This window comes from Stegodyphus dumicola, chromosome 3 (assembly GCF_044657685.1).
Source record: "Stegodyphus dumicola isolate Sdum_Otavi_A_Nest chromosome 3, ASM4465768v1".
In the NCBI taxonomy this organism is placed as follows: Eukaryota; Metazoa; Arthropoda; class Arachnida; order Araneae; family Eresidae; genus Stegodyphus; species Stegodyphus dumicola.
In genome coordinates this window covers 115,953,151-115,969,322 of record NC_140770.1, presented here as the reverse complement: position 1 = coordinate 115,969,322, position 16,172 = coordinate 115,953,151, and the positions used below count along the sequence as shown (strand labels likewise).

The following is a 16,172-nucleotide window of genomic DNA, read 5'->3' as shown; positions in this document are numbered from 1 at the left end:
AAAAATATCTAACCACTTACCTTTGTGACTTCATCTGCAAAGAGACTAAAAAAGTAGTTCAGCTAAATCTGCTATAATAAATATTTATACTAATGCTAAATTATGCAATATCTATTAATATGACAAATTTTTGTAAAGCTATTTATTTGGATGAAAAATAAACACATTCAGAAATTTATGGCACTATATTATGATTAACAGAGGAAAAACACTTTTCAAAATTCAAAATAGTTTTTATTAATCCAATTTATCACATTTTATTTGAATTCATGAAAAACAATCTTATATCCATGTATTCTTATGTATATAAGAACTCTTGATAAATTGGATCTCTGTCATTGCCTTTCACAGCACCTAAAATAAAAAAAAAACACTCACAATTACTATATGTGAATATAATTCATAATTAAATTTAAACAAATGACTATTAGAATGCAAATTAAAGGAAGCATTTAAAATATTTTAACATTTAGTACCTATAAACAGAGTAGCAATTATTTGATTTTTCGATTATAGTAAAATAAACATGGGGGATGCTTTTTAAAATTTTTTATGTCAGAAAATAAACTCAAACCACCAGCTGAACATATGAGCAGTTTTATCAATCAGCCATTGGTAGGTAACCTGGATACTGAATCAACATATAAAGTTGCCAAGATAAAGAGAGAAACAAAATTATGATAATCACATCTTACCTATTCATAAAACTATTTTAAATTTAATGTGTAGGCAAGTCCAAAAAGAGTGAGAATGAATTTACTTTGCAACACAAAGTAAAGTCTTGCAGGAGCAAAAAAAAACTTGTCTCATGAGATTGGCAAGTAAAAAATAATTAACTGCATCTGGTAACATTTATCTGACAACATATAAGTAATTGTTAGCTACGTGCAGAAAATAAAATCTGATCAGGGGCGTAGCTAGAGGGGGGCATCTGTCCCCAGGTGCAGAATCCAAGGGGCGCCAAACTGATGTTAGAACATTTTAGAATTAAATGTTTTCCATCTTGGCAAGCAGTAGGGGGCACGAAATCTTCAGTTGTCCCTGAGCGCTGAAAACCCTAGCTATGACTCTGAATCTGATCATGTTAATGCAATTTTAAACTTTTGAATTTAACCGCAGAAATTTACCAAAGAAGTACTTGTAACAGTAGTAAATGAAGATGTGGCTAATCTTTACTGTATGGTACACCTTGGTTTCTGTCTGAAAAAAATCGCAAAGTGGTATTGGTTGTTTGTGAAATGTGGAAGCCCATTGCGTCAAATAAGTTTTTCGATAACCCTAATGTTGATAATGTTGGCGAAAGTAGCCTTTTGGGGGAGGGGGGAAAAAAAAAAAAAAAAACCTTCTTTTTTTGTCAATAAAAAGGAGTTATTTCTGCAAATATTGCCAACGTGCTGTGATAAATTTAGTGTTGGGCTACTTTTTTTAATAGTAAACCTTTTGTATGGTCCCGGGTTTTTGGTTCTTACGATTCTTTTCAATTGCTGTGTTTGGTTGCACGGAAGTGGTATGGTCTTGTATTTTGAACATGCTATTTATTATTTTGGTGTGGGTACCATCGTTTGAGTATGTCTGAGGTGACTAAGAGACGAAAAATTTAATTGAATTGCTTATCTGGAGGATGGTGGTGGGAAGCCTAAACATATGCATGTAAAAAAAAAGGTATGTTAAAAAAATGACGTTTCATTTATTTTTTTGTCTCTGTGTGTTAATTTTTGTTAGAAGATTTGTTGTTTAATGTTTTTATGTTAGGAAATATGTATTTTTGGTAACATATTCCTCTCTGTTTGTGTATTTTTGGTTGTCTGTGTGTTAAGACAGTGGCGAATTTTTTCTGGTAACTATGATATTTTTAACTTTCTGATTTTCTTAAAGTGAAAATAGATCAATGTGTACATGGACAAAGTTAAGGCAGTGCACAATGCCCAGTTTGTGCAGTTCTCTGTTTTAATAGGTTGATGTGTACATGGACACAGAGTTTGTGTATGTCTTTGACTTCTTATTTTGGTTTTGTGTAGCGGCCACCTTGAAATTGGTGCCGATCCTCTCAGGTGACGATCTTGATATAAAAAAAAAAAAAGAAACGATTCGCCAAGGGTTACAGTAGAGTAAATTTTTACCAAAGATGTTCTACCATAATCACCATTTCAGTGGTTTAAACACTAGTGGAGCAGTATGCAGAGATGAAGATTTGAGTTTTGTTTACACAGCATGATGGTTTAGGCACTCCAGCCATTACAGTGAACAAAATTATAATAAACATAGCCACAATAATTGTCTATAAATATTGATGCATAACACTGCATTAACTAATATATTTCTTATGCTAGTATATACAGAATCCTTAATCGAAGGGAAAATCAGAAGACTATGCATGCATTTTCCTTTAACTGAAACATGGATTTGACCATACAAATCTCAGTCTTACGGGACATGCCACACTATGCAGATAGACAGTAAAAAGTGCTTGTGTTGTTTTTATTTGTTAGAGGTATGAAATAAATATACTTCTAGATTTTAATTTTTTCTTTTCTTGTTTTACATTTGGATTACCTATCAAAAAGTAAGGAATTTTGATATTATTACAATATCGGAGTTAAAATAACAATTATTGGACATGTTAAAGTAATGAAAATTTTAAATTAGGTTAAAAAGTAACCCTTAATGTGACATATTTTTGAATTAAACTCTATCGACATTAAAAACAACAAAACGTCCCTCTTTAGTAAGGACTTTAATTAACTAATTTTAAATACGGAGCTATGAATGAATTTTTTCCCTTGCACGTTATAATAACTGAAACAAAATTACTCTGATACAGTCAAAATTCCTAAATGCAAGTACATAAAATTTACTTTAAAGAGATGAGACACACTGAACACATGAATAAATTTCTATCAAAGAATAATTTATTAAATTTGGCCCGTTCCATAGTAAACTTTAACCATTAGATTACATTATTACATCATGTTATCAGTTTGAAAAGCAAGTCATATGCCAGATCTTGGATGTAAAAGAAATGCACAAAATAATATACAGATTATTGAAAAATGATGTATACCAATGTTTATAGATATGATTAAATGTAACAGAAAATTTACTGTCACAACCATATTTTTAAGTGAAATGTATTATTTTAACATTTTACAATATTTAAGGTATGGCATTAAATGCAACATTATGTGCCTGGATATAAGTTAGTAAATTTAAAAAAAATAATAATAATCAAAGAATGAATGTCATGAAAAATTTCAAAAACAAGCAGAATTTAATTTAGAAGACCTTTAGACACTTATGATAAATAAATTTGAAAATTCTTCACCCAAAATTAAATTATAATTAACTAAAACCAGTTTGACTGACCTTCTACAAAATCCTTCAGCTGCAATTTTTTCTAGCTTGAAAACCAAATTCTTCTCCACATGGTAATAACATCTTAACCAGTTGAAATTCCTGCAGGAAGTTTGATAACACAGTAATAGAATTAATAGAATAGAAAAATTAACACAAAAGTATAGAACATCATTTAAACTTAACATTATTACAAATTTTGGTGCTTTCTGACTATCTGCAAAGCTGTGAAAATTGGCAAAATGGTTAGTTTATGGTTCATATCTACTGCTCTGTTCACAAGTAGTAATTCAAATAAGCACTTTATAAGAAACAAGAAATTTTAGGATGCACACACACAAAAAATAATATTGGGTCAATATTCACATATTTTTCATCCAATGGAATACTATTCAGAAATAAAGATTAAATATAAAGCATGTAAATACATGTGTGTGGTATGCATATTCATAGTTTGCTATTATCGTGTGCATACTCTTGCTGTTTTAGCATAAGTTGAAGCTGTGAGGGCAGATGATAAGAAAGTATCAGAATTTTTCATGTATAAGAAGAAAAGATTGCCCTGACAATAGTATCTCAATTGTTTAGCATTGACATTTACATAGCGCATTAGAAATATATAGTAATATATGTATAATAAAAAAATAATTGCATATTATTAATTAATTTTTTTAAATGCCAAACTTTAACAATTCTTTCACATATAATTAAACAGAATTCTTTCACATGAACATCTAAAATCCATTCTTAACTAAAGAATAAATAATAAAACCATGTAAATTTCTTATCAAGCCCATCATTTCCGAAATGTCTACTTCTGAAAGTTCCCAGCATTTCTCAATATATTATTAAATTACTAAACTAAGCATCAATGATCGTCATGTTCGCTAATGTGGCAATATCTTTCACACTTCTTTGTTACCACAAATAACAAGTAGGCTTCAATAAATCTTTAACTGTTACATGCTACTTTTGTCTAAAATTTGTACAAATAATAAAATTAAATGAGCTCTTTATAATATGCTCAAAGAAATAATTTTGTATGAAAATTTGTATGTTATATATTGGCCTGATTAATGATTCAGGAAATAATTTGGGTTTTCAAAGTGCTTCCAATAATTCAAATTTCAGCTTGTATCAAAATAAAATCTATAACACAAAGATAAGCAAATTTCCTTATGAACAATGCATTTTAACATTATTCAATCACTGGCAATCACACAGTACTCATTGCTTCAATAAACATTACTGTAACTGTGTTATTTAAAAGACTGTAATGTTTTAATTATTTCCTTAATTAAAACATTACAGTCTTTTCCTCCTTCTAACACCAAAAGAAAACCCAGATAAGAAATATAAAAATATCAGTAAAAATAAATTATATTATTGAACATTAATTACACTTATGCATATATTATTTTATTATAAATTATTTCAAAATCAAAGAAGAGAAGGGGGAGAAACTTTAATATTGACATTTCTAAAATGATATAAACATTAATCATTTAGTACAGTTTGTTATTTCAGGCAAAAAGAATTCACTTTTCTGGATAGCATTTATATTTTCATCTCACTTTCAATGAAACATTAAGAGAAATGCATATAATTTAAACACCATTTACTTTATTTATCAGACAGATTATGTCAACTCGAAAAAAACCTATCAGTAAAATTCGGTAGTAATAATTTTGAATGTTAGGCAACTTGCAAGATTCAACAAAAATTATCAATACTTTTATTATAATGACAATACTACAGTAACATGAACATAAAATTAAACTGCATATAACTATAAAATAAGCCAGCATATAATAATGGTGCATTGGTTTCTAAAACAATGGGCTCGATGAAAAACTACATGTATTATGGTAGCTATTCATATTCTTCAGCTTTCCTAATATTCTCATGTTCACTTTACATAACTAAAGTATCTAAAATACAATAAAAATGCAAACAATATTTATGAGAAAATGTTAATAGCAATCATAAGCATTTGACTGAATGATCATATTTTGTCTTCCTGCAAGTCGAATCTTAAAATGATACGCAGTTTGAAAAATGCTTAATCCTTTTATAAAATATTCAAAAAAGATTAAAAAATGGTACTGTTCTGTTATCAGGATCGGGTTCAGAATTTTATTTATGTATGCTTGTATATTTGTATGTCTACATATACACATCTATGCACATACTTACGAACACAGGTTCATACATTTCCGATTCTGGTCCCAATAATAGAACAGTACCCCCAAAAAAAGTTGAATTACAAACTAGATTAAGATAATGTTTCAACCATACATATTTTGGACTAAACAATGCAAACTCTTATTTTTATACAATTGTTCAAACTATTTAACATAAATTTATTGCTGCAATAAAATACTAAGCAATCTGATCACACATATTATTTTGAAACTGAATGCATAAACTAGACTAAAAAAATTCAGTCATAAACATTTGGATAGCAGGGCAAATTAGATATTTGAAAAGACAGCCAGCCATTGAGATACACGTAATTCACGTTAGAATGGTTACAATTCATAAAGCTGTGAAACATTTAACTGTCAAAATGACATAAATAACATAAATTCGAAAAGCAAAAAAAGTAAACATACAAGTATTGCAACTGAACTTACCTTTCATGCAACAAAAAATATCCATACAAGTTAACCTCATGGCGCAGCCATTTTAGATTTCGTTTCAAATCAGACAGGTGTTTACGGATTTGCGGAAGAATACGAGGAACTAGTAGTTTGCCGGATACAATATGCAATGACGCGAAAGAATATAGTTCTGTAGAACTTCCTACATTATTCCGTAATAAACAGTACTATTTCCTAATTTTTTTCTTTATCTAATTAATTAATTAATAGGGAAATAGTTAAATAATGCTGAATTCATTTTTAATGAAATGTAAAATTTTGCATGTATGGGACGACCACCTTCCATCCAATATTTCTGAGAATATAAACAAATTTTGGAATCTGAGAGTATCAGTAAATAAATATATAGAATATCGCCTCTCAAACGACCACTTCTGAAAGTGACCAATAGTTCTGAGATTATAAATAAATATTCATATTAAGCATTATTTCTATAAGACGGACCAAAGTTTCTAGAATCTTGGATAGTCATCAGAGATGTATCTTTACTGCGAAATTATCGCACGACTGTAATTCAATATCAATAACAGATCGCGCGATTGAAAAACATTTTCTGTCCTGTAATTAGAGGAAAAAAATTTTCCTTATGAGGTATTTCTCCCGCTTTCCTAGCGTGCCTTCGTGGTGTAACAGTTCTGCACGCTGGGCCGGTATTTCAGAGGTCCGTGGTTCGATTCACGGCGAAGGCGGTTGCTAATTTTTAATCTCTACGGCTTCCCAAAAAAATCCTAATATCTCTACAGTGGCGCCCGAACTGAAAAGGTGTTGGATGAGGTATATCCACACCCAGGATTAAGTGATTGGATTCCCTTAAAAAAAGTCGGCCTTTAAAAAGAGAAGTAATATAAGGTATTTCTCCCGCTTTCCTAGCGTGTCTTCGGCCCACCAGCGGCCGAGCGGTAAAGTCGCTGAACCCTGGTAGTGCGATCCGAGGTTCGAATCCCGCGAACGGGCTGGCTGCATGGGTGTTTTCGTGGTTTTCCCCAAGTGTAACGTGTATACGAGCCAGTTTCCCTTAGAAAGTCCTCCACGAAGACATCCCTCCCCTTAGGCAGATAGCCCTAGTGTGCTTTGCCATAATTAAATACACCACCACCACACCTAGCGTGTCTTCGTGGTGTAGTGGTTCTGCACACTGGGCCGGTATTCCAGAGGTCCGTCCTTCGATTCCCGGCGAAGGCAGTTGCTAATTTTTCATGTTTCCTGCTTTCAAAAAAATACCTAATGTTTCTATAACCAAATTTTAAAAAAAATTCGTTTCCGTAATTAAATATATCTATATCTAATTTTACCTATATTTGTAGTAGGGTTTGTAATCTGTAATTATACATGTAATTTATACATTTTTTATAAAAAAAATATATGTTATTTAGAATTTTGCAAATATTCTAGAAAATGCTAATCCATTGAAAAAAATCTTTTCCATGACTAAATAAATTTTTAAAAACGTCAGAAAAAATAGTAGTTAAAATTAATAACAAAATAACAAGAATAAATCATCAATCATATCAATATTTTTAATGTACAGCATTTAGAAACAACTTAGTAAAATACATATGAAAAATAAAATAATGTGCAAGTTTCAGATGTGCAATGTCAAAAAATTAAAACTGGTAAATTTGAGAACAAATATCCTCAAAATGTTTGACAACGAAAGTCCTCCGGTCAATGCAGAATGAATGTCCTCAGGATGTGAAATTGGTGAACTCCTCAGGACATCTGAGAATCAACATCTTCAGGACATCCTGTCATATCCCGGGACATAGCGACTTAAATAAGACATCCTCAGGATGTTAAATTACGATCTCCTCAGGACATCTGAGAATCAACATCCTTAGGACATCCTATGTATGTCCCGGGATATTGCGACTTAAATAGGACATCCTGAGGATGTTTTGTGCTATGGGGGATCCTTCCTGGTTTTTATCTGATTTCTTCTTTGTACTCTCCCAACATGTTTTGTAGTCTTTATTTTTCGGTATGATAGGAATATCTTCAAATTAAAATTGAGAATTAGTGATCTGCATTTTTATCGATAATTTTCATTATAAGGTATTTTCATCCTCCTTTTCCAGTGCATTCCTGGTGTAATTGGAAGCATACTCGCGCGTATTCGAGAGGTCCAGGGTTCGAATCTCGGGCAAGCCACTGCATATTTTTCACGTCTCCTGTTTCAGGAAAAAAAAAAAAAACTAATGATTGTACAATTGGCACCTGAAACTAAAGGGTGGTACATGATACTTCGTTACCACCAGGATTTCGCGATTAGGTCCCCTAATCCCCATTCGCCCTTTAAAAGGGGAGAGCATAAGGTATTTTCTTCCTCCTTTCTGCATGCCTTCGTGGTGTAATTAGAAGCATATTCCAGCGGTCTAGGGTTCGAGTCTCGGCGAGAGCAATGCACGTCTTTCACTCCTGCTTTAAAAAATCCTACTGATTCTACATTATGTCGATATCCTTCCTCAAGAAATCCTTAAATCAAGAAGGTTTGCCTAGGATATACTTTACCAGATTTCGCGAACAATCTTGTTGCTTTCTGTGTATGCAGTGCTTTTCGCCTTTTTCGCCTTTCTGCGGTGCTTTTCGCCTCCTTTTTTTTATAACAGATGGATATATTTTACGAAGTTCATCTGTGATGTTGCGAGAATCTCGGCCCATTCTTGTTCTCGCAGTGTTTCGAATTTTGAGTTAAATTAAATCAGATCCAAATTAATATTTGATTACTATACTTTTTTTTTAATTTGCCAGTGTGTTCTCACATTGCAATCTCCTCAGTTTTCATTAAATGCGCAATTAATTTTCCTTTTTTAGATTTACACAAAAAATGAAGTGAATGGAAATGAATGTGAAATGATTTCTCTTAAGGTTAAATTAAGTCACTCTTAAAAGACCATTTTAGTCCTTTGTTATTTTTATTTTTTCTCAAAGAATGATTAGCCGAAAGAGATATTTGTCTGCAAAACGATAGGGCCCACCAGCGGCCAAGCGGTAAAGTCGCTGAACACTGGCAGTTCGGTCCGAGGTTCGAATCACGCGAACGGGCTGGCTGCATGGGTGTTTTCGTGGTTTTCCCCATGTATAACGTGTATACGAGCCAGTTTCCCTTAGAAAGTCCTCCACGAAGGCATCCCTCCCCTTAGGCAGATAGCCCTAGTGTGCTTTGCCATAATTAAATACACCAACACCTGCAAAACGATATTACTACGTTCCCTTTTCACTTGAGTCTGTTCCAGTTCGGCAAAAGTTAAGATTCGACAAATATAAGATTTTTCAAATTTAATATTATCTGTCATTAGTTAAAAAAATTAAGCTATTTAAAAAAATAAATGCAGCGCTTAACAGAAGAGTTTTCTTTCTTTTTTTTAATTGGATTTAATATAAAATATTGGATTTAATAAAAGTAAAAATGAAAATGAAAGAAAAATATGAAAGCTTTCAGAATGAAGAAATATCTGAAAGCTTTCAGATTTTACAATATAATCAAAATCGTATAGAATAAGATCAAATAGGGTCAAAATAAGGGTGACCCGATAAAGTCAAAATAGATTATGAAAATCTGCAAAAGTGTTCCCAGGTAAGGAATTAAATCACCAAACAGCGTAGTTTCGATTTTATATTAATCATTTAAAATTAGCAAAAATGCAGACTTAGTAGTAGATTTTGAATAACACTCTCTATTTTGAGGACGGTCAAGCACAAATCTCTCTTCTTCAGGAGGAGGAGGGGGCGAATTCTGCAGAAATTTTTTCCTTTTTTCCTTTCTTCTGAGTCTTCTTTTAGGCAGACAGCCCTCTGTGTTTTGCCTTAATCTCAATAAACAAAAGCAAGCCAACTTTGATCCTGAAGGCGAAAACTGAATAAAAGCAACTATTAAGGTGGCTACATTTTTAACCCAAAGGGGCGTTAGACCAAAAGGGCTATTAGTCTCAAAATGGCATTTTGAGTCGTTTCATTTTGTGTGTTAATTCAATTATCAAACTGTTACCACGAAATATTATTGTTATGTATTAGATTTAAAGAAAATATATAATAAAGAAACTGCATGAATGCATGATTGTTTCTCGCATTGTGAAAAAACAACGATACCTAGATCCATCAGATTTTGAATAACGTACGTCTCTACCCGAATATGGGCATCTGAAAGTTATTATCTATTTCATATTTTGTAGAGCATTTATGCGTTTCTGATAAAGAAACTGAACAATTCCAAAGCGAGCAATGGCAAACTGTACGGAAAAAAAGTATTTTTATCTCCAACGCGCGAGCCTGTATATCGGAAATTCTAAAGATATGCTGCTTTAAAATATTTTGTGATATTGCTGTTGAATTGAACATGTTACTGTTGAATTGAACTTTATGTGGATTAAGTGTGAAGAACATGATATCTAATACATAAAAGTAACACACACAACGTTAAAAACGATCTTTTGTTCGTAATATAAAATCTGAAATCTTTCAGATCCCCCTTTCCTTCTCTGTTGGAATATTTTCCTTTCAACGGAAGACGTCTTCCAAATATTAAGATTAGGTATTCAGGATAGGCAACAAAAATTCTAGAAACTATTCGTAAATGAGCTTCTGTAATAAAGACATTGCGAATAGTTCATAAACAAATTTTTCTCTTTTTCTTGATTAATGTGCTCTGAAAATATTCACTTTTATATGTTTCTGGCTATATTTATATTAAATTAGTTAAATTTCATTGTTATTTTAATTGTTATGTTAAGGGCTTTTTTTCTTCCTCATCGTTTAATGTTATCAGAGTAGGCGTGGACAAACGTTGAGACACTCAGCGGCACCTACTGTACAAAACGATTATTAGATTTCGTTATTTACAGGCCCTTTTTTTATTATTCTTGAAATAAAATTGTAGTCGAATTTTATCAAATGATTTAATACCCTTGTTTCCATTAAACTATCTGATAAATTATTTTCCTGCTTTTAATTCATTCATTAGCTTATGAGTTTTAAATAAAAACTTTTTTTTTTTTTTAGTCTGAATTACACTTTATCAATCAAATTACTCAATTGAAAAATTGTTTTGAATGATAAATAACGTCTCTGTTTCTTCTAACAATTCTCTTATTATTTACAATAAAATATACTTTGTAACCTTACATTAATATTTATGTATACTACTACGACTATAGTCGATCAGACGGGAAGTGTTCAATGTCTCTGAGTGCTGTACCGAAGGGCCCGAGTTAGAATCCCGGAAATGTCATAGATGTAATTTATTCGTTTTTTCATATGAGGTAACGGTGAGCCATAATAAAGAACAGACCACCGCTTCCAACCTTGTAGTGCTCAGTGCCTATAAACGGTTAAAGCCCGTCATTCGAGGGGGGGGGAAATCTGAAATGTTTCAGATTTTAAATTACGTCCAAAGGGGCGTTTTTTAACATTTTGTGTGTTACCTTTCTTTATTAAATATCATGTTCCTCGCACTTAAACCATAAGATCCAGTGCAACAGCAATATCGCAAAATAGTTTTAAAACGAGCATATCTTTAGAATTTCCGATACAGAGACTCACGCGCTGGAGATAAAAATGTTTTTTCTGCACAACGTTGCCATTGCTCGCTTTGAAATCCTTGAGTTTGTTAATCAAAAATTCGTCAAAGTTTTAAAAAATAGGAAATCGATCATAAAACAAATTTCAAATTTCAAATTTGGTCTTCCACATGCTCATATTCGTTGGAGGATTACGTTATTCAAAATTCGATGACTCTATGTACCGTTATTTTATGACAATGTGAGAAATATACATACATTTACGCAGATTTTCATTATTTAATTTCTTCAAATATAATGCAGGACTCTAACATTTTATGGCAACAGTTTGAAAAGTGAACCGACATTTATCCGTCCGACGCAAAATGCCAAAGCGAAACTAATAGTCCTTCGGGATTCAAATCCCTTTGGACTAAAAAACTGCTACTGAAGATTTGCGTAGTTGATCTTAGACTTTATCAGACTACTCTCCATTTTTGCTAAAGCATTATAATTATAAATAAGGTTTCTTTGTCAGTCAGCATTCTGTCACCTTGGTTCTGAATTTTAAGTTCTGTGACTTTGCGATGTAACATACGCTTGATCTTCCCCGAATAATTTTTTCTTAGACGAATTGTCACATCGGGTAAACATTAAGTCTGGCGAATAAGGCACGTCAATCTGATGGCTGGCCAACTGAAACGACTAATTTAAGAAGGAATTGTACAAAGTTGCCTGATTAATATATATTTTATTTTATCATTTTGTTGTGAAAGAGGATGAAGAGTTTGTTTTGTAATGTGTGAAATTTTAAATCCTTGTCAAACTTTTTAGATGTTAGGATTTTAAATCCCCATAAAAGAATATAATAAAGTATATGCAAACGAGGTCTATGTCAACTGTGTCGGCATGAGTAATAATTGAAAGACTGTAGTAATATTAGAAAGGGTAGAGTGAAAATTAGTAATACCTGCGAATTTTATCAATGATAATCTTACCTACAATAGATCATGGCCTTTTCTATTATACCTTATGGTAAAAAATGCGTAATTGTAAGTCATGTAAATCCTGTATTTGTAAATCATGTAAATGTGTTAAAAATGAAAACAACGCTACCTGATAGTTAATTCACAGACAAATTTTAAAGGATATAAGGACTACGTTTTGGAATGAAGGAATATAGAAAACAGCGAACCGAATTTTCAGTTTTCAGTGACGAACAAATCAATCGCGACATAGACATGGAGAAGAATAAGAATGACCTTTATGTTGAGGATGATGATGAAATGAAAAATGTGAAAATGAGCTCTGCTGAAATCTTGGTTTATTTTTATTTAGAGAAAACACACGAAGGTCCTCTGCTTAAAGAAAGGGGTGCCTTCCTAAAAAGCTCTTTGAGGGAAACTGCATCATATATACGCTACATATCGGTAAAGTCATGAAAGCTTCGAGGCAATTAACTCAGTTGCCCGAATTTGAAATCTTTTCCGAACCCTCAACGTTTTTCCCTCGCCAGTAGCAGGTGTTGAAACCTTGAGCAGAGTTTTTTTAATGATTAAAGTAACATCTTTATGCTTCTCCTATGAATCTTCAAATCAGCAATTAACTCTTCAAATATTAAAAATTAGTGTGATCATCAAGTATCAAAAATCAGCATGATCGTCCGATAGTTGATAGGAAAGAAATCAGCATTATCGCCCGATAGAGTTATAGGACTATCACAAAAAAGGTTACCATGCTTTAAAAAAAATCTCATTAAAGTGCATGATATTTTTATAACAAAATAGAATCTTGTATATGTAGTATCCGTAAGTACAACACAGCCACCAGAGGGTCTCACCGATGCGCCAGCAGCGAGAGCGAGGTGAAAGAGAAGTATGACATAGAGAGACCTTCTTCTGCTATCCCACGTGAAGGTGGTGAGATGTCTACACGTGAAGGTGTAAAATAAGGAACTGTAGTTTTCCACGCGAAGTTGGTAAATTGACTGTATAATACATCAGCAAGTGCGAATAGGCACTAATCGGTTATGTGATAAGACTGGCAAAAGCTATACAGAATCCTTAAGACACAATAACACGCCGAATAAATTTTTGTTTGACTTCTGAATTAGTATACAGAATCCTGTTTGGATCAAACGGCACTTGTGATTAATCTAATATGTACCTTCTTCTAATTTTCTTTATTAAATGTTCTGTGGTGTGGAAAACACGTTGGAATTGTTATTTAGCATCTTCAACTCCCCCACTACATATATATTATCTGTTAAAGGGACTGTCAATGAAAACTTTTTTCGAAAATATTAATAGTAATATATATAAATAGTTGTACTTTATAAACAGTGCATCTATTTGTAAAATATGAATAGCTGTTCTTGAGCTTTTAATTTTAAGATATTGTTACGGAATTTGTATTTAGTTTGCTATTTTTAGTAGAATTACAATTAAAATTAAAAGTGTTTTATTTCTCCGCGTAATGCAGCGCGTGACGAGTTTTAAGAGAAAGTTACGCCGAAGAAGTAAAAATACAGGAGCATGAGCATTTATTAAATAGATATCTCGTAATTTAAAGTTAAACTGAATAAATGTAATTGTGTGTTAGCTGAAACTGTAGTTCTACTCTTTTGCTTTCCAGAAACCTCGATAAAATAAAAATTACCAGAATGTTCTTTTGTGTGATAAAAAAGCTATAAAAAGCCGGAGAAAACATCTCAGTTCAGTTGTTTATTCAGTGATGTTATTGATTGTAGCGAATTCGCGATGAGATCCGATTAGCTTTATCTGAACTTTGAATTGTGTTCTATTTAATATTTTAAAAGTTTAAAATATAACTACTGTGTGATATTGTAAGAATATCTGTGAGGAAAAATTTTAGCACTTTGTTTTATTTCTTATGATAAGAATAAATTTTATTAACTTTTCATCCGACTTGTGCATTCAATCCTTTACGAACCCGTATCCACGCAACAATATCAAATGAGAAATTTCAGAAAATCTTGTCAAAAAATGCCATGATTTAAAATTTAGTTTTTATCAATCGTGTTTTCAATTAGCCGAGGTGATTACAATCCGCTTACTTCGGATAATCACGTTTCTAATATTACGTTCTACAATACAGTTAAAAAAATCCTGTTTTAAAATGAAATACAAAAAAATGTATGTAAACTTTCGAATGGAGGAAAATATCGCAGCTTTCGTTGCAAACAATTTTAAGTGTTAATCAATACTGAAACTCTGTTGCTTTTTAGATTAATTTAAGAAAATGTATGGTAAGTGCAAGGCACTGCCTTTAAGGAAAAGGCAGAAATAACATTTATAAAATTGTAGAACACTTCTATTGTAAGCTTAATTTCTTCACAAGTCACTCTTTTTAGCACTGTGAGAGAGATAAAATCGATATTAGACAACATACAGGCATCATTTCAGACATCTTTCTTTATAAAAGCTGCGACCGAGAATGGCCGTACCGTTGATATTTATGACATTGTACTTGGTCTTACACTAATTTTATAAGACTCCACGAACATGAAATCATTAATGGTTTTGATGCTTTAATATTTTTTTTTTTTTTTAACCTTCTGGGTTTCATTTTACTTGAGCGAGGCAAAGTTGTAGATTAATAATTTGTTCTTCTCTATAGCTAATGAATTGTTTGATCTTAATAATCGAAATTTCTTTACCGGCTAATCTTTTTGCAGTTTCTCTCGATATTCCTATTCGGAGTAATTTCTTGATCACGACTTTAATGGGTTTTTCAGCATTCAGAAGGAACTTATGAACGAAACGACCCTGATCTTGAAACATTTTGGTTACAGTCCTATAATCCTTAGCGCTGTAGACACAAATAAGGCCTTAGACACAAATGTGGAAGTTATCTGCTTTCATGTTATCTTTGATTTCTATAACACCAAGATTTGTTATTTCTGTTTTAAATGTGCCCCATCAAGGGCTAAATCAGCTATAATAATAGGAGGCATATGTCTTTACGCTTTCTTCGTTTGAGAGACTTCTGACTCAGTATCAGTGTTGTCCTTTTCCATACTGTCATCATTTTGTAAACCGAAGAATTTATTCTTTTGGGGAATTTCTTCATTGACAGATTGTGAGTACGTTCTTTTATGAGTAATTTTAGGCGTTTTAAAACCTTCAAAATCAACTTTTGTGGTTTTCTTGATTCGCGATTTAGAGCTTTTCTTCCTAGCCGATTTCTGATAAGGTTCGTTTGCAGTACTAGTACTAGAAGTACTTGCTATGATCTCTTTAACCGCTTCATTTCCAATATGAAGATGATGTAATTTTCCCTCATCCCATTTCTCATGGCCTACGCTATCCAGTGTCTGGATCAGGACCGATCCTAGCGAGGGCAAGATGGTGAATAGCGTGAACGCCAAATTTAAGGGCGCGAAATAGTTATCAAACATATTATACTTCTGTAGAAAAAGCGGCCAATTTTAATTTTCATGTAGGCGGCCGGCGGTCTAGGATCGGCACTTGTCTGGATGTTAGCAGGTTCTAATCTCAACGTATTGTCATATGCAAATACTTTTTGCTTGCAGCACGAATCCTGGATCCGCGCTGCAAGCAAAATCGAAGCTCCCCCAGATTCGAACTGATACAAAAATGCACTTTTATATGAGTTTAGTTATTGCGAATAGAAATAAAATTGA

General features: G+C 32.3%; 1 long non-coding RNA gene across 1 annotated transcript; it reads right to left on the bottom strand.

Annotated features, from left to right (window-relative positions):
* Positions 1–212: 212 nt before the first annotated feature.
* On the bottom strand, positions 213–6,110 carry LOC146998071 (uncharacterized). Its single transcript, XR_015040015.1, has 3 exons — positions 5,988–6,110; positions 3,364–3,453; positions 213–354 (listed from the first exon to the last, which is right to left on the bottom strand). It is a non-coding gene; the product is annotated as an uncharacterized LOC146998071 (long non-coding RNA).
* Between the last annotated feature and the right edge of the window lie 10,062 nt (positions 6,111–16,172).